The following is a 24,107-nucleotide window of genomic DNA, read 5'->3' on the forward strand; positions in this document are numbered from 1 at the left end:
GACCCTGATCTTCAGAGGATGGTGCAGCCCAAAAGGCACTTTCATCAAGTGCCATCATGAAAAATAACTTGATGGCTTCAACAGATTAGCTCCAACACATAAGGTACATCTTGCTTAATTCCAGCCTAGTTTACTGAGGGCTTGATGTCTCCCAGGGAGGAAGGAGGAGCCCTCAACCAGTGACTGAGAAGAGACAGCAGATGACTTGCCCTTTGGGTGGATAACTGAGACGTGAAGTACACCAGCTCCTGGAACTCCTTGCTGGGATTAAGTTCCAGCGGCCTCAACTGCATCCTTTATCAGCTACTCTCTCTCCTCTGTCTCACTTTCCTGCTCCCCTACTGCTGTTTCTTGGGATCACCTTCCAAACAAATAACCTGTACTCAAGTTCTTATCTCAGCATCTGCTATTGGGGGGACCCAGACCAAAACACATTTGTCTGGGTAGGTATATTAGAAAGAAGAATTAGAATATCTGAGCACAGAATAGGTCACCATTGAGGTAAAGAGGTTCCCACAAACAGATCAGTGGAAAGATTGGATGTAAAAAGAGCTGCAAGCAGTGCTGCAGAAAGAACCCCCATGACATTTATTTGAGATTAGCTTCAGAGGTAGATACAAACACACGACAGACCGAGTTGATGTGCGTACGTGTGTATGTATACGTGTCAGGACACATACATCTATATGGCCTATATGATACCATTTGCACCGCCTAAGCGCACACACACACACAGAAAGCTTTATTCTGCTCATTAATTTCCTAGCATTTGAGTTTCTGTGGTATCTAGCAATATCCGTTCTCTTTCTTTCCATCGACATTTTTGTACATATTTGTATTCTGTCACATACTATATAGTGTTCTATTACATTTTATCAATATATAATATTTTGGCTTACATACCCATATACCATATTCATTAGGCACATGTAAATTTTTTTTAATTACTTCCAATTTTTGTAGGATTGCTATAAGGGCACAGAGGTACTTATTAAATATTAAATACTATAGTATGAAGCACAAAATGAATGGTTCTTTACTAGAAGCAGAGCACACTGGGACAGACTTGTACTTTGGAGCCAGATACTACCCAAGCTGTATGACTTGGAAAAGGTTATTAAATTTCTCTGATTTCAGTTTCCTTGTATGCAAAATATCAATAAATAATATTTCTGTTAATGTAGGTTTAAATGAGAAATGTATGTGTGTGTGTGTGTATATACATATGTAAATAAAATGTCTGAAACACTTCCTGGCACAGACAGGCCACAAATCAATTGATATATATTTGCATATCACAGGAAGTGATCTTATTACACAGGAGATATTATTATAAGTCATAGTACTACACAGGAAATAACTTTCAGTGTCTTAAGTTTCTCTTTTATTTTGTGTTCATTTTACCCTATGTGAATTGAACGACATATTTATGACAACACCAGAACCATATTAATGTCTCCTAAATTTGTTTCAAATCCTTTTAATCAATAGTCCACTAACTGTACATTTCTCAATGTCCAGAACCACTTCATCACTGCCCCAAACAAGAAAAAATGGTGTTTTGCTGTGTAGAGGAAAGTATTTTTTTCATTTTAATTATTATACCAATGTTTGAAAAATGCTGACTTCTAGGAGAGTGAATTCCTGGCAGCACACAATGCTGCTGTCTTTCTGGGGATGGATGAAATAAACAGCAGTGCTGTAATGAACTCCGGCTAAATGTCTCAGTAATGTTCCTGACACCACAAGGTGCTGACTTAGCTAAATCCACAGGGTAGGAACTGGTAAAGTAATTGCTACCCACCTGCACTTGAGCACGACTTTTATGCATCTTCTCAAGTCAGTAACTGACGGAAATTACAAAACCTCTCACTTTGGGGCAAAATGGACTGGCAAGCACATTTTAACGACTAATATTTACATAGTTTTGGGTTTCAGAAAAATTAATATTTTTTTAATGAAATATTTCCACTAGCCTAGAAAACAAGGGAAGAGGGGGCTATATCTCTATGTTTACATAATAATAACAATGGCATCCCCAACAATAACCACAATAGCTCTACATTTACTGAGTGCAGCCTATACTTTAGGCAGTAGAAATAAGTACTCTATATCATCCTATTTCATTCTCATGACAGCAAAATCTTCCTTATCTAAACCCCTATTAAATCACATTGCCTGACAACATGCAATCAAGATTTTGTCCATGCTCAATGGTTTTTAAAACAACATTAATTTTCATTACTTCTTTGCTAGATTATTTCATGGACATTAATTCTGAAGTTTCAGATGGCAATTTTTTTTGAGTACTGTGAAGCTGATCTACCATATTTTATCCAAAGCTTGATTTTAAAAGTTTTAGAATTAAAGAGATTTTACTTAGGACATGATTTATAAATACATAAAACAATAATTTATCTCACACTCAAAAATGACAAAACAGTGAGATAACAAAATCAATTATTTTGTCCTTAAAGCAAGACAGAATATTGGCTCCAAAGGATTTACAAAATCAATCAACTTTATGAATAGCTGCCAAATTATATAATGAGATTTGAAGACTGGGAATGAGATCCTCTCAAAACATCAGTTCCAGTCCTCACCACAATGTTGGATGTTGATACCTAAATATTCATTGCTGTGTGTCTTAACGGCTTTTCAAATTTGTGATATCATTTATTAGACTGATAAATGCCATTTGGTGAGTGTATTAATTTTCTATGGCATGGCTATATACCAGATTGACAAAAATTCAGTGGCTTAAAACAACACGAATGTATTATCTTACAATTCTGTAGGGCAGAAATCTGGCATAGATCTCACTTGGCTAAAATCAAGACATCAGCAGGGTGCATTCGTTTTTGGAATCTCTAGGGGACAATTCATTTCCCCGCCACTTCACCTTCTAGAGACTGCCTGCATTCCTGGACTCATGGCCCCCTTCCTCCATCTTCAAAGCCAGCAACAGCAGGTTGAGTCCTTTTCACATTGCATAATGCTTACCTCTTTTCATAGCCATATCTCCCTCTGAATCCCCTGTTCTGCCTTGTTCTTCTTTTAAGGCCCCCTGTGATTACAGTGAGCCGACCTGTATAATCCAAGGTAATCTTTCCGTTCTATGATTAGCAACCTTAATTCCATCTGCTGCTTGAAATCCCCTTTGCCTTATAAGTTAACATATTCACAGGTTCTGAGATTTACGATGCAAACATCTTTGGAGGGCCATTCTGCTGACCACAATAGGATGTATATTATTAATGACATATATTCATTTACTTTGTCTAAATATGTCCTGAGCACCTATTATGTTTCCAGCACCAAGTTAGGTTCTGGAAAATTAATGTAAACAAGACAGACATGATCTTTATCTTTGAGAGCTTGCATTTCAAATCTTAGTGTTATTAACTCTTAACTGAGAGCAAACACAGATTGAATTTTTTTTTGAAGTGTATTACTAAGAAGGCAAAAATTAGTTTCTAAGAGAAAAAAAAATGTGCTCACTTCACGATTTTGCCCGAAGCTTGTTCTGTAAACAGATTATAAAAGTTGCAGGAAAAATGTAACAGAGCTAGTGACCTATATTGTATTTTTTAGGCAAATAGTTAATTATAGTCAATCCTCATCATTCACAGATTCTGTATTTGTAAATTCGCCTACTCACTAAAATTTATTTGTAATCCTAAAATCAATACTCGTGATGCTTTTGAGGTTATTTGTGGACATGCGCAGAGCAGCAAAACATTTGAGTTGCCCAGGATGCATGTTTCCAACCAAGTTAAAAAAGGGCAATGCTCTGCTTTCTTGTTTCAGTTCTCATACCATAAACAAGTGTGCTTCTCGTGGTCTATTTAATGTCACATATTTTCGATTTTTGCTGATTTAAGGTGATTTTGCTGTTTAAAATGGTCCCTAAGCATTAGTGCTGCAGTGCTGTCTCGTCTTCTTAAGTTCAAGAAGACTGTGATGTGCCTTACGGAGAAAATATATGTGATAGATAAGCTTCATTCAGGCATGAGTTATACTGCTGTTGGCCGTGAGTTCAACGTTAATGAATCAACAATACATATTACTTAAGGCATCCTTAAACAGAATCACACATAAAAAATAACCTTGTTGATGTGATAACCTATGTGAAAACATAACCTTTTTAAGAAAATGTGACCAAAGGCTCACAGGAACCTAACCCTGTATTTCTGCCAGGAGCAGTGGTTCAGAATTCACTACTTCAGTATTCATGGAGACTTTATAAAATATAAGTATCACGAATAATGAGAATTAACTGTATTTACTGTATAACTCTTACTGCTTAAAGTAAACTGGAAAAATCCAGAGTAAGCATCAAGACCAATCAACAAAATGTGTTGTAACATCATAAAAAATGATCTTTAAAAATTTATAATTATGCTCCTAACACATAAGCTGTTTCATACTTTACAAGTTGCACCTGTCAGGTGTCAGAATAACTCACACGTATATGTTCACTATCTTGATGTTTAGACTATTTTTCTTAACAAACATTGTAGCTGGTTGAATAGTGACTGCAAATGAAATCACTGATTTTTAAAAATTTTAAATACGCACTTCAAATGTTGCTCATGTATTGAAATATGTTTTTCCTGTTGTTCCTATTTTCCAATTTTACCTTATATGAGGCATTTTAGGGGAAAAAAGCAGAACTATAAATATAGATGCTAATTAATCACAATAAGACAAAATCTTGTTTGAAATGTTTTATGTATACTTATATGCTTTTGAAATTATTTTTAAAAGCCTAGACAAACGTAGATAGATGATTTTGAGGTTATTATAAAGCTTGGCTAACATGACCACTTCCGATCACCTTCCCTGAGTGTTCCTGAGAGAGGAGTGAAGGAATCTACTCTATTGTTAAGGTAGGTACCAGAGAGGTTAACACACTCGTCAGCTCCTCTCTGCCCCACACTCTCCAAGTATGGCAAACTGAAAAACAAGTCAGTCTCAGCCAAAACTACGTGGCCCCTGGGCTCAGGCATCACTTAGCCTGAGGTGCGGGGGTGGAGAAGGAAGAGAAGGTATGACCACCACCCTTATTTCTCTTCTTTTCCCCATTTCTCTCCTTTTTCCTTCTCTGTAAGACTGTCTTTCCTTCCTTTTCTCTATTTCTTGGTAGCAACAAACCTTCCTCTCCTCCCTCCCCACTCCCAACCTGAATGCTCCTTTATCAAAATGGGCCTCACTGGGGTCTGGACCGGCTCCCTGCATCCCTGATGAGGCAACCAAAATCAGGTGATATTCTGATTCTATCATCCCTTCCTCAATATCTTTTCTTAACCTAGAATACTTCTGTAAAGAGAAACTTCCTGTCATCAAGTATTTGGTTACCATGAGATGCAGCTTAATCAGAAAAAGTAGAAAAATGCCTGATTTTTCCTTTTATGAACGCGTGTCCAGGATAATGAGTTGATTGTCTAGCATTTGACAATGATGGTGAACAGGGACTTTTTGTATTATTACAATTTCATGAATGTTTAACTTACTTGGTGTTTCGATCCATTTCTGATATTATTCTTATTAATGTCCTAGTTGCTTTTTATTTTGGCCAGTGAAATACTTTCTGAGTTGGCTCCTGAGCGCTTTTGACGTCACTCCAGTAGTCTTTGATAACACTGAGTTTCCTAGTGTAAGATATTCCAGATTTATTTCATCTATTTCAGGCCCCAGATCTGGATTCAGCCATTTCCCACAGAGGGTTCTAGGTCCTTTTAGAGTAAAGTGGTATTTGGGGTCCACAATCTAGCTGCTAGGGGAGATCATTGTTTTAGGTTGGTCACAGTTTCTTGATAGACAGAACTAGAAAATAGATCTATTTTCCTTAAGAGAAAATATACATGGCGTTCATATTGATCTATCCCATTCAAATTCAGGATTGCAAGATATTTACTTAGCCTCTTCAATTTTAGATGCGTTTCTCTTTTCTCTTATACTGAAATGATGGTTTCTAATGATATTAACACAATCACTTAACTTTTAGCAGAATAAGTTTTAGAGTCACAATATAATATTGTAAACAAAATATATTAGTATCATTAACAAAATGTGATTATTAAAAGAAGCTTAAGATTTTTTTGTCAATGGGGTCTAAAATAGTAAGGATACACAAATTGCTGTATTTTAAAGTCACTTAAAATAGTTCCTTTCTGTGTGCTTGCCCTTAACTCAACATACAGGTTTGTTTCATTTTACTTTCGATTTTTAGAAACAGTTTTTTAAATTTTATTTAATTTTTGTGTACAATTATTAAATTGTGTATATTGCCCTGTCATCAAACCAAAAAAAAAAAAAAAAAAAAACATATATTCAGAAAAGTCTAGCTTCTATCCCTTTTCCATGCTTCCCCCTATAGGCTATCATAAAGGTAACATTTTTAAAACATTTTTTTTCTTGCTTATCCTCCCATTTACTTAAAAAATATAAGCAAATATGTAATATATGTGTATATTTCCATTATCTTTATTTAAATAAATGGTAGTAGACCCTACACATTTTCTTTACCTTATCTTTGTCATGATAATTAAACAAATGTGAGGGGTAGAGGTAAGCCACATGTTAGTCTTTTTAAATGGCCTTCACCCTTGGAGGGTTACCCAGATGAAAGTGATGATCCTATGAAGGAAGGACAAACAGAGTCCAGGACATCCTACAGGAAATATTGGAGCCCTTTGCAGCCTAATTCCTCAGGTGTCACTCACTACCTGCATTCTCCTTCCACTAGCACGTCAGAATTATTATTGTGACTTCTCACAGAGAGAGCTGTACATCTCTCAGAGTCTTTACTGGGAAAAGACTTGGGTTGGGGAACCAAGGAGCCTACTGTGTCTTGTGTCAAGTGTCAGCTTTGGGGCTCACTCCAAAGGCATGTGAGCGGCCTCTATGTTAACGTCTCTAGGGGCTGCTGTGTTTTGGAGAATGTCAACTCACAAAAAGTGGCTTCTTTCATTAAAATTGTTAGATTTTAAAATTCAGCCCATCTGAAAAAATGCATTTTGGGGAAGACAGTGAGAAAGTATTGATAATTTCCTGAGAAAGTTTTAGGAAAAAGTAATTGTGGGTAAATGATAAAAGGTAACAGAGAAAAGAGGTTCTAAGACATGGAGAAAAACTTAGGAAAGTTGCAGAGCACAGCTCAAAGGAGAATAACAGAAGACAAGGTCTAGGGGCAGTCAACAACTAATAATAATATAATAACAATTATAATAGTAGATGTCTAACTTAAAGGAAAGTAACTGAGTTCATGATGGGTCATAATTTTTTCTTAGCATTCTAAGGTGCACATATTGATGCTTGTGGTGTGGAAGAGGCATCCTATAGATATGACTTCCTGAGCACACACTGGTTCTATCCTTGGTAACTGTTACATCATCGGAACTTTTAAATATTTATGGATGGTTCAAGTACTTATTGTTCTGTTCCAAGCACTATCTAGTGGTAAGAATACAGCTCTTCAGTGATATAAAAGTAATAACTGTAATTACAAATAAGCAATTGATGAACGTTTTCAAGAATAAAAAAATCCCCCTAATCATATTCCTTTTCAAAGTCATCTCTTAGTCATCTTATTATTACACTTTGCTCAAGTCTATTCACATAATTGTGAGCATTTTAAAAATGGGGGAAATGCAGAAAAAATTACAGAATACAAAATGCACCCATCATTTCCCTCTAAAGTATAGCAACACTGCTTTCAGAGTAAGCTTGCAATCTGAAAGAAAGCATGGGAACTTCGTTTCTAACATTCTTTTCATCAATGAGACTGAGACGGATTATGTGATACAGAGAGGGCCTGGAGTTTATCAGCATATACAAATCCTAGTCCTGTATGCCATGCCAGGAACAGTATGAATCCCTCAGCAATAGGTATCTGTCACCACCCTCAACCCTACCTGATTTCCATATTAGATGCCACAAACCTTCTAGATATTATATCCTATTCAAGTTATAATAAATTATAGTACATGTCATCTAGTCCTAAATACATAGGGTCATTTTGAACACATTTTCTAGCAGAATATAATGGACCCAGAATATCTTGAGATAACTGCAGCAAACCTGAGTTTCAGTTGATAGAATATTTTTCTCAAAAAATATACAGAAGATTCACTACATAATTCTGACTTCCTACATCAAGTATGTGGTGTAGGAACTTTGAATGTCATTAAACTAAACAGACAAATATACTCATAGTCAAGGACTTTACACCCTAAGGTCATCAAGATGTACATCATTATATAAATGTTAAGCATATCTTTTGAAATCTGAACTTAAGCATAGAGAAATCTTTCACATACCATTAACCCAAGCACAGTACAGGAAGCCAGAATATTACGCATCCATGAATCAATTTAGAGAAAAGATGAGGACCATTGTCCTGGTCAGAACCAGCTAAGATCAGTCAGTAATGATTGAAACTGATGTGTGTGCACAAAACTACTAAATCACAAGTAGAACATCGGAAGTCACTCAAAAGATAATGTCACAGCTTGGTTAATCTCCAGTTCCATTGGGAAGAAAAGCATGATTAATAGACGCATCTCACATGAATGCATGTCTCAAATAAAACCACATTTGAGTAGTTAGGTTGTGACCTCTGGCAGCAATGCACAAGGGAGAAGGGCAGTAATAAGACAAAATCAGTACGAGGAAGGGTGGCATATTTTGGAATTGACTCAGCTAACATCAGAAATGGAAAAAGACAGAAAGTAAAACCAGTGCCAACCCCAAACTCCAAAGAAAGATTAAATGATAAAATAAAATTTATAACAAATTTTTAATGGAAAAGAAAATTATAAAGAGAATGAGAACTAGTAAAGGAAAACTCTCCAACCTCTAGGTTGTGGTGAGGTGAAGCAAGGTGTAAGAGTTCCTGTTAATTTCACTCTCTTTCAGGATATGTGAACTTCCCTGGGAGGCCTCCCACAGTCACTTCCAAAAATCATGATCCTCTTGTGTTCTTTTCTCCTATTTCCCACGTCCTTCTGTGAATTGGAGTGATTTGTTAATGACCAGAAAGTAGGGCTCAGATTTAATTAGATCCTATAATAGTTGGGGAACGGTGCAGAGTGAAAGGCATCTGCAATAGTTAATTTTATGTATCAACTTGACTGGGCTAAGAGATGCCCACATAGCTGGTAAAACATTATTTCTGGGTGTGTCTGTGAGAGTGCTTCCAGAAGAGATTAGCATGTCCCATGAAATCCAAAGCAGCACCTTGGAACCTAAAGTGAGGTTTGGTCACTTTTCCCAAATGCTATATTTCCATGGAGTTAGTAATTATTTTTATTGGTCTTCTGTTGATTCCGTATAATTTTTCTTTCTTCCTCATGAAAATAAGCTAACAAAAGACACACAAAAAAAGAGAGAAAACACATTTCTTCTCCTTTTTTATGAACGTCAGCTGGTTATAGCAAATTCTGCCCCTCTCAGCTTGGGTCCTCTTTCAACTACAGGGCATTTCCTCATATTCCTTGCAGTCTTCTCAGTAACTCTGCATCAATATCCTTTGGATGACCCATAAAACACCCTAGACTTAAATGAGCTTCACATGCTCTTCCTCAACACTTGCCTGCCCATGCCTTGGTTCTTAATCATTTCCTGTGATTGCACCATCTTTGAAATTGTAAACACTTATATTCTACTCTTTGTTCCTACACCACTAGATCTTTCCAGCTCTCTCACTCCCATCCTCTCATTCTTAATTGCTTTTCAGCCTCAATAACTCTACTCTTCCTCTGACTCCTTCCATCTCTGTGAGGGTTAATTTTATGTGTCAACTTGACTAGGTCACAGGACCCAGACATTTGGTCAAACATTATTCCAGATGTTTCTATGAAGGTCTTTTTTTAGATAAGATTAATATTTAAATCAGTAGACTTTTGAATAGAGCAGATTACCTTCCATAATGTGGGTGGGCCTCCTCCAATCAGTTGAAGGTCTCAGTAGAACAAAAGACTGACCACCCCAGAAGAAGAGGGAATTCTGCCAGCAGACTGCTTTGGACTTGAACTGCAACTCTTCCGTAGGTCTCCAGCCTGCCAGCCTACCCTGCAGATTTTGGACTTGCCTAACCACCACAGTCACACGAGCCAATTCCTAAAATAAATCTACATACGTCCTGTTGGTTCCATTTCTCTGGAGAACCTTGAGTAATACAGTCTTCCATCAGCCCCCCTTGACTTCACTTCGTCCCCTACATAGTGCTAACGCTGTGATACTTTCCTTCCTCTATGCTCTTGTCAGCCCACGTGTGTCCTTGTCCTAGTGTCCTGTAGATTCCAACCCTGGGTCAAACTACGAATCCATGCCCTCCGCTCCTGCACATGGGAAACTGCCCTGAGCTGAAAACAAAGTGACAGTGCACACAGATGCCCCGTTGTGGTCTCCAGCCTAAGCTGGCCCCTCAGTGCTATGTGGGGATTCTTTTCTCGGTCAGCACCATTCTCACTTCTCCCTCTTTGTTCTCAGTAAATACTTTTTGCACATTGAGGGCCCTTTCTACAGACTGAAGTTCAAACCCATCTTTACTTTCTTTCTTCTTCTTTCATAAGAAGATACATCTCTCTTCCAGGCCAACTGTGATCTGGATCCCTTTGCTCCATCAACCACTCCCTGGAATCACCTTCGTGTTCAGCCACTGGACCTCCATGGGCTTCACCACTCAAGTTATGATCATGCTCAAGTTACTCCACTAACTAATTCTCTATTCGTTTACGCATCACCCATCCCCATCTCTTTATTGCCGTTCCATTCCCCTTCACTACACAACAAAACTACTGGGAATAGTATTTGCCATTTCCTCTCTCCTGCTCCTAATCATGTTTCTTTTCCAAAAACCATTGCATTCAGTCAGGCATTTACTCTTACCTTTTAGCTGAATTGCTGATAACCTCAGATCTATTGTTAATTTTGCATGAGGTTTTTTGTTTTTCGTGGGATTTTTTGCATTTAATTTTTTTTTAATTTTTTGTTTATTGCAGTAACATTGGTTTATAACATTGCATAAATTTCAGGTGTACATCATTATACTTCTATTTCTGCATAGATTACGTCATGTTCACCACCCAAATACTAATTACAACCCATCACCAATTTTGTAAAGGTTTCTTCCGTCCTTCTGTCATTCCTCCCCCCTCCCTCCCTCACTTTCTCCTTTCCTCTCTCTCTCTCTCTTCTTCCCCCTCTTTCTCTCTTCTCCTCCTTCTCCTTCTCATCCTCTTATGTATTTAATTTCCACACACTTACTTCAGGCATGTATTATTGCTATGCCCATTTTGCAGAGGCAGTAAAAGCAACTTGCCCAAGATCACACAGCTTGTATGAGATGGAGCCTGCATCTGAAGGCATGTAACCTGAGAGCAGAGCTGACACTTTAAGCACCATCCATAGCCTCCCAACTCTTCCTCCTTTTGCATGCTACAGCTCTGGTACTTTGAACTGGACTTGATTTGACATTCCAACTATTCACGTCACTCTAGGCTCAGACATGAGAAACAGGGCTAATATTTCCAGAAAGCCACTGTAAGTAAGCAAGCATGCATACAGAAATTGAGACAGTGCTGAAGGTGTTTGCTACCCTTGCCCAGATTATCAGAACTAGTTATGTTTACTCTGTTTCCAACCTGTGAACCTGGGGATGGTGAGTTTCAATGGAGAAGAGGAGAAGATGATTCACAGGGACTTTCCCTGGAGCAGAGGCAAGAGACAGTCATGTTGTATGGTGTGGTTCAATGTAAAAAGCCGTAAAGATTTCCTTGTGACAAAAGACTCCAATGCAAAGTTCAATGTTCAAAGCAGAGTGAGATAGAAAGAAGATATTTCATGAATATATGCCTGTTCTAATCACACAAAAGGTAGTTCCTTGCCGGTGAAAATCTCTTTTAAAAAAACTGCTATAATCAAGTGTATACATTATTTAGCTTAAATGGATTAAATACTCAAAGGCTAAGAAGTTAAAAGTACAAACTAAGAAAGAGCAGCCCACGTGGAAATTCAACGTTTGTGTGCAAATGTATCCAATGGGTTTGATTTTATGGAAAAAAGGAGACTGAACAGACCAATTTCTTTCTAATTTAGAGAAGTTTCAGTATTTACCTATCATCTTTGACACGCAGATTTTTAAAGAGAGCATAAATATCACTATGAGATTAATTAATTCATGTATTTATTCTAATCTAAGCATCGAAAATCTATTCCCCAAGTGACATATTGAAATTTCTTTTTTTTACTTTTTTTATTTCAGGGTGTAAACATGGAACCACTCTTATCATAATAGCTTTGTAGCTCTTGGGACAATTTTCTGAAACTTTCCACAAACTGGCTAAAATATAAATTCAAGTTTTTTCCTGAAACTGACATTCCCCAGCCCACCCCCAACTCATGATGACTCTGACATATTGTAATAAAGCCATTGCTCCCTGAGGATCTCTTTTCACTGCTCCAGCAATTTTTCTCTTCTCTCTCTCTTATTGAAAAAGAACCCTATTATTAAGTACCTAAAATGTTCAAGGATCCAAAAGGAAGAAAACCTTTCAGAACAAGAGATTAATAATAACAATAAGAAATACAGAATGGAAGATAGGAGTTCAAAGCCAAATAAAAATTTGATTTGCAGAATACAAATCAAATATGATTTCTTTGGAACTGCATCTTTCTGATTTATAGGCACAGCTCTATAGAATATTTCCTAGTATTTTGCTTCCTGTTTTCCTCCTTTCATTCTCACAGCTCCTTCTGGACAAATGCCCTCACTCTTGAATCTTTTCTAAACCATGGCTCTTCTAAATCAACCAAACAATTATTCTTTGTGAACATTTCTGAAAGGAGTAAGATGCAGATAATATAAAGAGAAAACTGTAGACAATGCCAACTTAGAAGTATGACTCCTAAAGGCAGTTGGGAATATGAATAGGTAAAGCCATATGATTTGAGTCCTTGTTCTTATGACTAAGAGTTTTTCATTACATATTTATGCAGAATATCAGATGGATGCCCTCATCTCAGTACATATACAGACCTCTGCATTGTAAACCAGCAGACACATCACCAGATTATGGTATTTTGGATTTGAAGTAAGTAGTCACAAAAGTATTTCCTTTTACTACTACGGTATTATTAATATCTATTCTAAACCATAATAGCAAAAAAGCATGGTGTTCCTATCTTCTAGGAATTCACAGTCTTAACTAAGAAATGATTATAACTTTTAACAAAGATGGTATACATAGTATGTGTTTTAACCAATAGCATTTGGGTATTAATTTATGGCAAGAGTATAATTTGGAATAAAGGAAAATATACATGTAGAGTGAAGGAAAATGAAAAATATATAAATGAGCTTGAAATTCAGTCAAGGTTATACAAACCATGTGAAGTAATCCAGAAAGACTCCCTGGAAATAACACTATTGCAGAAGTCATTGGAAATAAGACCCCAGAGACGAGTTAGTGAATATTGGAAAAGTGATGGGGCAGGAGGGACTAGAAAGTAAATGGTTGGAAGGCCCTGAGTTGGAAGGATGAGTTGAAGTATACTTGACAAGCATGCCACAGATAAATAAAGAGCATGCCCCAGAAGAGAAGTGTGAAAGTACAAGGAACCTTGGTGAATGTCCCCAGAGCGATGATTAAGCATCTGAGATTGGAGCTGTGGTACACGAGGAAGCTGTCAATGAAATGTGCCAGGTTTAGAGTTGGACAGAGCCATCAGGTATGCCAGCCAAGCAAAACATTTCAATAAAATATAGTAGCGTGTTGTTTTTTGTACACCAAATGTGTGTAACAGCCCCATCCCAGAAGCAACAACAGATGTGTATTAATCCACATACATACTCTTTTACCTAGTCCTCTGCAGTAAGCCTTGGAACTCATCTGCAAAATGTTTGATGAGGAACAGAGCCATGCTATCTTTCCCACATAGAAAGCAAATCTATACTTTGAGCTACAATACATATTCTAATAAACAAAAAATTGAATCCATAATTTATTAAAGATAGCATCATTCTACTGATTTAGAGCAGATTATGTGTAAAAAATGACCCTAAATCAATGATGTAATCTTCACCACAGATTCCTCTCTTTTGGTATACTGAAATACAGTTCTTTACTAGCTTTGCATACTCATGAATATTCACAGGAGGGAAGAGAGCTGTATGTAAACTTTATAAATATGGCACTATTTAACATGAACTTAGATGGAAACTTACTATCTTAAATCTCAATTTCTTCACTATCAAAATATTGTTGATCTACTTTCTTTATGGGTTGATAGGGAAGCATGCAATTTTACAACTGAAAGAAAATGAGAGATCATTCAGTAAGTACCTGGATACTACCTGTACCCTCATTCTGTAAGTACAGAAAAAGAAGCTCATAGAGGGGAGTCATCCTTAGTAACACACCTTCTTAGGGCTGTACTGGTCACGTGCTTGTTTCACTTAGAACCGTGTATCACCCTTTCCCTGCTCTGTTCTGAGACACAGGAGGGTTGAGCGATGTAGACTGAGAATCTTAGGCTCCTGTGTTAGCAAGCTTCCAGCTGGCACTGGAGAAAGATTGGTAGGTAAAAGGAAGAGAGAAGCCAGGAAACTTCTCCCCGCTCTTGTTCTGTCTCAGGCACCTTCCCGGTAGTGGCAGAGTTTTTACAAGGCTCCTGCTCCCAATAGACACCCCCTGCTTCCATAATCCTCTATTGAGCTGCCCCTGCCACAGTTCTAGCACTAACTGGACAATGTTAGCCTCTAAGCTCTGGAAACACCACCTTCTCATTATCCCTCCAGCTCTTAGAGTAATAGTATCTTCTTGCTGTCGCTAAGCTCCGAGTTGCCTCACCACCTCACATTTGGCTGATCAGCTTTTCCATCACATGTAACCAGTTTCCTATGATGACTTCACAGGTGCAGATGCACGAAGTAATTTCTGTTTTTCTAACTGGGCACTGACTCAGAGACCAATTTAGCATCAGAACTAAGCTGTTTTTCTATTCTGTCATAATATTATCTAAGATTAGATGACATGCCGCACATATAAGTGCCACCCAACCATTATACAAATATAAATACATATTTTAAACTACTACTAAAATAAATATTAAAAAATAATATATGATACTTCATATTGATAACTCCCATAGGCTTTATACTATCAATAAATGTTACAAGATCATCTCATATAACAAGTAGGAAATATCCATTATCTATTTTTCTTAAAAATTCGACAAATGGATTATTTCCTATCCGTTCTCCTCTACCTGTTATCCTTTGTTCCTTCCACTTCCGGATTGCTTTATCTCATTTGAAACCTCATATAAATCTAATCTTTACCTGTGCTTTTAATAAATAAACATATATTCCATCCATTGCCCCCATCTCTTCCTCTTCACTCCTTAAGATTCATTCTTTAGTATCCAATGACAGCTCACTTCAAAATTTTACATCAGTTTTGGAATTCACTCCAGAAGCGGCCAGTATATTCTTACATCATCTGTTTTTGAGGGGCATAAATTATTCCATTGTGTGGAGGTACTATAATTTACTGAAGCAAGTGATCTACTGCTGGTGGATTGGATCAATATTATTTTGCTATTACAGACAATGCTGCAATGAATATCCTTGAATATGTTTCTTTTGCACAGTGCAAGTGAACTTGCACGATAAATCCCAAAGTTGCTCTTAGGTGCAAATTATATATTTGGATAGATTGAAAGCATTAGCCAACATCGTTTTGAACTTCCTTCAATACACTAAAAACATTCATTACCTTCTGAAGAGTTTGTACCTGTTTATTCTCCTAACAGCCGAGTTTGAGAGAGCCTTTTTCCCCATGCCCCATGGCAATGTTTTCTGTGTCTTCAATCATTTGAGTTCTTCAAAATGTTGCTTTCATAACACATGATACTTGAACATATAGCATAGGAGATACTAAAGCCAGATTCCTGGGGATCAAAACCTTGCCTTGGAAATATGCAGCCTTGGGAAAATAACCTCATCATTCCTCTGTTTTCTTAAATACAAACTGAGTATTATCACAGTACCTAACTCACTGGGTTTTGAAGATTAATTGAATAAATATATATAATGCAGGTAGAATAGTGCTTGGCATATACTGAGTATTCAATGTGTTCATTCTTCTTGTTTTTTAAATGCTTTTCTTTAAAATTCATTTTTAGTTGATTCTTGTGTCAAACAGCAGTATTCATAATACCATGAGTTTGATGTAGCAATTTAAAAAATTTTAAGAAAAGTCATTACATTAAACGCATAACTATTAAAATTGAAAATATTATTTTGTTATACACTACAATTTAGAAAATAACCTCTTAACACAGTCGTTCCAAAATTCTCATTTGTTTCAATCTTTCAAGAAAGGTTATCTGACACCTGTTTTAATTTGCATTTCTTCAATATTGAATGAAGCTGAAGACACTTTTACATATTTATATATCATGTTTTCCTTTCTATGAACTGCCTGTTTATATTTTGCCTCCATTTAAAAAAAAAATAAAGCTTTATTTTTTATTATTAATTTTAAAGAATGTTTGTAGCTGTGCTAATAGAATTTTCTGTTGTGATGGATATGTTCTATAATTGCACTAACAGTAACCACTGGCTTAATATAGTTATTGAGCACTTAAAATGCGGCTAGTATGACTAAAAAACTTTATTTTTAGTTTTATTTCATTTTAAGTAATTGAATTTTAAATTTAAAGAGCCCTATATAGCTAGTGGCTACCATATTCAACAGCATTGCTTTAAATATTAAGGAAATTTGAGTCTTTCTTATTGGAAGGATAGAGTTAACATCTGGTTTGTAGCTTTTTTTTACTTAGCCTTGGTCTTGAGCCAAATCCTTCTTGCAACATATACTCAAGGAATGTACAGGAGTATACTAGATCTAGGACAAATCGGCATCCTGCTGATTATGTTTTGTACTGAACTAAGAATCTGTACTTGATTGTCAAGTTTGTTTATTGACTAATCCAATGGTTCCCACACCTTGCAGTAAATTGGAATCATCTGGTACTATTTTTTAAATCCCAATACCTGGGTTCCCATCTCCAAATATTAGTTACTTGGCATGGATGCTGCCCAGACATCAGAATTCGAATGTGCAGTAAAATTTGGGAAACGAAGACATAACCTGTGATCAGTGAGTAACCTGGGATTGATGAGATGCAGGTACAACAGACAGTAAGCGTCTCCGAAAAGTTACATCCTTAGCAAGGCATAAAAGCTGAAGGGCCCCTAGAACTGATGGCTTCCCTGATCTGTGGTGGTCACACCCACTCAGCCTTGTCCGTTGTAACATGTTTACCCCAATTCAAGTTGCTGGGCTATTTAGAAGCTGTTCAGCATAACTGAGCATCCACTGTGCTGTTGCTGTGCTGTTGCTGTACTGTTGCCTGCCTTTGATCCTTTTTTAAATCTAAGTAGATTTGCAGGTGAGTGAAGTCTATTCAGCCATAATCTGAATATCAATCTTAACCCAAAACCACTGCTGCTGGTGAATCATAGTGGGCATTGCCATCATATAGGCTAAAAATATTTTCCAATTTAAACTCTTTCTTTTAATGTTGTTTATGCTACTTTTTCATGTAGCTTTCTAAATATTATCTAATTTTCATCTTTTCCTCTATGACATCTGGGTTGGGTTCTCTTGCTTAGAAAGACATGCTCCTTCCAATATTATATGTGTCTCTATACATTGTCCTGAGTTTTCTTTTAATACTTTTTTTTCTGTTTCTGTATTGTTTTTAAATATTCAATTCATCTGGAATCTATTTTGATATAAAAATGTTATTTATTTTTCTAGAAACTATATCTTAACAAGTTCCATATTGATTAATTTACATTTCCTCATATATTTTCAATGCTACATCTATCTTATGCAAATCCCTAAATGTGTCTGGACTCAGTAATGGATGTTCTATTTTGTTCTTCCACTATGTTATAATGTGCCGGTGTCAACATGTTTTAATTACTACAGATTTATAAAATATTTTTAACATGTCTTACTACTGCTATTTTTGCTAACTAACATCTGTTTTTTCACATACACTTTTTATATGTGAAATTCAGAATTATTTCATTTTTATGGGTTATTTTAGGTAAAATGAGTAGCTTTATAATATTGTTTTCTATTTCAAAACAGAGATATCCTTGCATTTAATCAAGTCTTCTTTTATGTCCTTTAGTAATAGTTTAAACATTATTTTCAAATATTGTGTACATTTTCGTTTAAGCTTTTCCCTTGATATTTACTCAGTTTTGGTTCTATTAAAAGTGGAGTATGGGGGCTAGCCCTGTGGTCTAGTGGTTAAGTTCAGCATGCTCTACTTCTGCAGCCTGGGTTAAGTTCCTGGGAGTGGACCTACACCACTTGTCAGCGGCCATGCTGTGGCAGCAACCCACATACAAAATAGAGGAAGATTGGCACAGATGTTAGCTCAGGGTGAATCTTCCTCAGAAAAAAAAAAAGTGGAATATGTATTCCTTTTATATTGTCTACCTAGTTATTTATATGTAGGAAGATAAATTACTGATTTTAAAAATTAATTCTATCATTAGGCACATTACTGAACTATCATTTTAAAAAACAGTAAGATGATTCTCTTAGATTTTTAAGAAATATATTGTATCAACGCCAAATCTTATCTCCTCCTTTCTAGCTTTATATATTTTTCTATCTGCTTCTCTAATTGAAATATGCTTGATATATTTGGAAATTTAAAAATGTAAAATTAAGAAAGAGAGCCTAATACATTCATTTTCCAGAAGACCTAGTTGCCTAGGTCTTAAAGAACAATAAAGAAACCTTTCAAAAGGACAGAATTGCTTCCAAGAGAGAAGAACTCCAAATGTAGCCCCCTGGGACTGGGGAATGAGGAAAGCCAGAAGTAGACATCTCCAGCATCACGTCACAGCAATGACAAGAGGGAACGGAGAAAGGGGGTGATGTTGTTGTCACTGAACTGTCACATGGTAGAATGCGAGATACAAGTTGGAAAGTGTTTTTAAAACATGTTGTTATCTGGTTGATGATTTGAGAATGATCTTGAATGTGAGTGTGCACTCTGAAGAGGGCACCAAATCAAATCTCCTGCTAACTCTAATTACTCTCTTCAAATAATCTTTATTTTGCTTGCTTAGAGACAGATCAATTTGAAGAATGTGAAGCAACGTTACCATTTATCTTCATTTATCTTATATTGCTGTATATGTGTACCTACATCTCAAACGAGTTCATATATATTTTCTGTATATTACACCTATTGATATAATGTTCCAGTATATGTACATCCAAAGAAGTTTATGAGAAGGGACTGACATAACGTAACAGAAGGCGCATGGATGAAACCAGGTAGAATAAACCACACTACTTGATAGAGAAGGTGCCTAGCATACCAACTGTTCTGATTCATGATTGGTGCCACATTAAAAACCCAAATGCAACCATCTTTAACCATGCACTACTAGGTTAGTCATTTTCAAAAGGGTGGAGGACTCATAGTTAAATAGAAATATAAACAAGAGATTCCTGAGGATACAGACGGCTAATGTAGACTTGCAATAAAAATGTCTTTTGGGGATTCGAGTAGAGGCAGTGTTGAAAGGCAGAAGCAGCTTAAGGCATTCTCTAGGCATTTCCCAAGCACTGAGGCAAGTATTGCAATGTATTAAGCTTGATGAGTTGACATGTTGACATATATGGCATTAGTACTGTTGTACTTTATATCACCACAGATGATTTTGTAGGTTTAGGTCACTGGAATAGGGCTTAACATAGAGAAAGGGCTAGGAGAGATACGCCTCTCGAGGCAGGCAGTCACCAAGCTCACAGCACACCTCCCACTTTTATTTCTGCCTCCTCAGGTTTCTATTAAACTCCCCCAAATCACTTGTTTATTTGACTGAAGACAAACATATGTTAAAATCTTTGCAGGTAGTGTTTCTGCCCTGTCTGCCTTCTAGAGTTGACAACCCAATCATTCACAGTGATAATAATGGCGTGAATATTTTGTGACAGGTGTTATTTCTATCTAATTGACCATACTATGTCACAGGGGCTCCATGACCTTCCCCAGCTGAACCAAACCATGACATTAGACATTTCTAATGAAAAAATTAAAACAGAGTTACACTAACTTTAGAAATGTGCTAAAGGTTTTTTGTTTGAAAAATCAGATACAATTGAAATCCATAAAAAAGTAAACTATTCCTGTGCAAAACAATCGTATTTACTTAAATAATTCATAAAATTGGTACCATCACATGCCTTGCCCTTATAGTCTGCATTATAAAAGAATCTTGGGCATGTATCAGAGAGAATTTGGATAATTTGGCTGTAGTTCTTGCACATGTTGATCTACTTAATTTCTAAAATATTAGTTTCATGAAATTTCAGCAATTGTTCTTAAATGAGTGAAAATTACACCTTACATTTACTTTTTCAATCATTTACAATAAACCGGCTAAAAAGTCTTTTGATCATAGAATTTGAGGGATTTTTATTTTGTCTTCAATTTGAGGAGAACAATTTCAGTGGCTTGCATTTTCTAATTTTTTATAAAATATTCATATACTATCTAGTAGAGTATTTTGTATAAATTACATTTATGAGCATTGGACTACAAATTTTATTCTAAAGAAATGTGTTCATGTGTAATTTTTTTAGATATCATATATCTATCAAGTTTACAGTTCTATTAAATATGTACATGACCTGCATAGACAATATGTACAATATTTTGTCTTTTTTTTAAAGATTATTTGTAAGAAGCAGCAGGGCATTTTATTAATCTTTCGAGTATACAGAAGTCATTGTTCTCTTTAAGTGCTTAAAGTGGGATCAAATGAGAGGAGTGTGAGGAATCCTCCTGCAGCATTTCAATCCATGTTTTGTGGGTTTTATTTTGTTTCAAAACTTGTAACTGTCATTTCTTCCTCTTTCCATCACTTACTTGTAAATGCCTTATGTGTTTCCTAACTCTCTTTCCTAGACTTATTTGTATCATCTGGAGCAGACTGTGAAGATCTTAAAGAAAACTGGTATGTTTTGTATAATTTGTATACATCCCATAATACCTAGAAAAACCGGGCAAAAAAAATAAAAAAAAAAGGAAAAGAAGTCAGGAAATACGTATTTGTAAAATGAGACAAAGGGTTAGATTCCTTACTATGTACATCAATTAAAAATTGTTCTTTGGCTACAAAAAATCCAAATCGAAGTGATCTGTGTTATTCCAGGTGAAAGTGTCAAGAGCCAGGGCACAGTTCACCATGTTTCCTTCTTCCCTCTTTGGCAATTGCAGCTTCACAGAGGGAGCCTCCCCCGGAGGGGCCTGAGTAGCTACAGGGTAGAATAGAACTTTGCAGCCTACCTGGGATGAACAGGTAGCATGAGTACATATGTGTGTATATACATCAATCACCAAGGTTTTAGGACTTGGGTTGTTTTACCTACACCATAACCTTACCTATTTTATATGCGGTCAAGGTGCCTGTTGTACCGAGTCTTAATCTTCATCTTGACATTCAAAGATATCCATCAACTTTCTTTGCCATATCCAGTCCTTCCCAAACGAGACAGTCCATTCTGACCAGAAGTCTCACTGGCTATTCCATGGCAAACAATATTTCTGGATATCTCCAGTGTTTGTGCTTTCGTTCACACTTTTCCATCTTCATGGAATCACTTCCTTAATCCTTCCATAATCTAAGTTATAATGCTTTTTTCAATACCCATGTAAGCCTTGCTTTTTGGACAAATTTAGTCTACAGTGATCTCCATATTCTGTCAATTTCCAAATCTTTAGGAGGCTGTACCCTGTATCTGCATGCTCCTCTGAATCATTCTTTGGTTCTGATGTGCTTGATCTTTTCAATGACATTAACAGGAGCTCTTTTAATACCTCCCAGAAGTTTGTACAAAGTTAGGCACAGATTAGGTGATCGAGTATTCAAATCTATTCATTCATTCATTCATTCATTTTTTTCACTAATTCACTCAACAAAAGTCATAAGCCACACTGCGTGTTGAATGCTGGAAATGTAAAGATGAGAAAGATAAACTCTCTCCCATAAAAAAGTTCAAAATTTATAGGGGAGAGAGAAATTTACCACCCTAACTCTACATTAAACTGGTACAAAATAAATGTGCTAACAGGAAAAGCTTATGCAGGAGAAGGGAGTCACTTTTAGTTATTGTGATCATAAAATTATCCTACAAGAAAGTGCATTTCTTTCATTCATTCATTCATTCTCTCATTCATTCACTCAACAAACATTTAGTCTTTGTCCACAACATGCCAGGTACTGTTAAGATTTGGGGATGCTAAGATGACAGGTTGGAAAGTACAGTCTATTTTCAAGGTGCTCATACTCAAGAGTGGAAGACAGTGAGTAAACCAACAAATTACAGCATAGTCTAAAAAATACCTTGACAGGTAATTGTGATAGATGCCATTGTCTTTACATGGACTGGCTTGGATTAAAGCTGTCATTCATGCCACTGTTTCACCCTGAGCACCTCATCTTTAACAGGAGTAAGCAAAAAAGGCAAATGACACTGTCCAGTTTTGGCTTTCCCCAAGTTTTCTTAAAAGAAAAACAACTAATTTTCATGGTTGATCTATCATTTTGAAAAATGTCAAAAACATACATTTTACTTAACACAGCTAAATATTAGCATGAATTAGCCACTACTTATCTAGTTTAAAATCTAATGCTTATTTAGAAAAAGAGGAAAAGAAAATCCAGAGCCAGCCCTCATAGCCTAGTGGTTCAAGTTCGGTGTGCTCCACTTCGGTGGCCCAGGTTCAATTCCCAGGTGCAGAGCCACACCACTGTCTGTCAGTAGCAATGCTGTGGCGGCAGCTCACAGAGAGGAACCAGAAGAACTTACAACTATACACAACTATGTACTGGGGCTTTCGGGGGTGGGGGGAAGGAAAAAGAAAAAGGAGGAAGATTGGCAACAATGTTAGCTTAGGGCAAATCTTCCCCTGCAAAAAAAAAAGAAAATCCAAACACCCAGTTAAAGTAAGTACCTCATTAAGCTTTCATTGTTATTGGTTCATAATTACTGTTTATTTTATCCCTAGTTTGAATGGTTTTCATGGAATTAATTCCACTGTAAAATCCAGTTTTTCTTGCTTTTAGACACAACATCAACTTGCTTTGGATTTTAAGGCAACTTTTCTTAGAAAATGCTTATAGGCAGCTTCTTCCAGGCCGACTGCTGTTCTTGCTAGAGACAGAGCAGGGCCACTTCTTCTCAATTCAATTTACCTCCATAAACACGCACTGAACGGCCACCAAGTGCTTTAGAGATACAAAAGTGAGTACATCACAGCCCTTTTCTTCAATAAGTTTATCATGTATAATGGAGTTCTAGGAAGTTTCAAAAGAGAGGCAATTGATGGATCAAAGAAAATCATCATTATGTGCCCTAAGAGGCTTCCAAATGATCTATGTGCTAAGAATGATGCTAAGAATTATTCAGTTACTCATTTTCTCTGGTTCCGGCAGCTCAGCCAAAGGAATAAAAAAATAGTTCTTTGATTGCAGTATGTTGTCCCTGGCCCACATAAGATCCAAACCAATACTTTTCTACACTAACAAAGAAGTGCTTTTTTCACCACCAAGCAAACTTCCTTAGCTTCCTTCTTCCATCAGGGGTTTATATACAATCGGTCAACTACAAACACCACCACTTTATCAGTCTCTCTCCAATAGGGGCTGTGCCCCTGTCCACAACACACAGCATTTTACACAATTACAGATTTTAAAAAGACTAGAGAATAGGCTATATATAAATCATATATATATGTGTGTGTGTATATACACTATACATATAAATACTCCCAATATTATATATAAAAACCTCCATATACTAGAGAAGGAGGGAGATATTTAGAAATCTCAGAGTCATCAGAGGAAATAAAAGGAATAAATGCTTTTAACCGACCTTAAACAAGGACCATGTAAAACCACTACATTATTGAACAAAACTTAAAATTTTTATAAGTTTTGCTTGTTTCTTAGACTCCCACACTATTTAGTGGACTAACAAGATTTTTTT

The 24,107-nt window shown here is 36.4% G+C and overlaps 1 protein-coding gene across 1 annotated transcript in view; it reads right to left on the reverse strand.

The window, feature by feature from the left end:
• Positions 1–24,107, reverse strand: part of CNTNAP4 (contactin associated protein family member 4) — a 234,948-nt gene that overhangs the window by 140,621 nt on the left and 70,220 nt on the right. The gene's annotated exons all lie outside the window — the stretch shown is intronic.

The sequence above is a fragment of the Ceratotherium simum genome, chromosome 30 (genome assembly GCF_057802395.1).
Source record: "Ceratotherium simum simum isolate JZ-2026a chromosome 30, ASM5780239v1, whole genome shotgun sequence".
In the NCBI taxonomy this organism is placed as follows: Eukaryota; Metazoa; Chordata; class Mammalia; order Perissodactyla; family Rhinocerotidae; genus Ceratotherium; species Ceratotherium simum.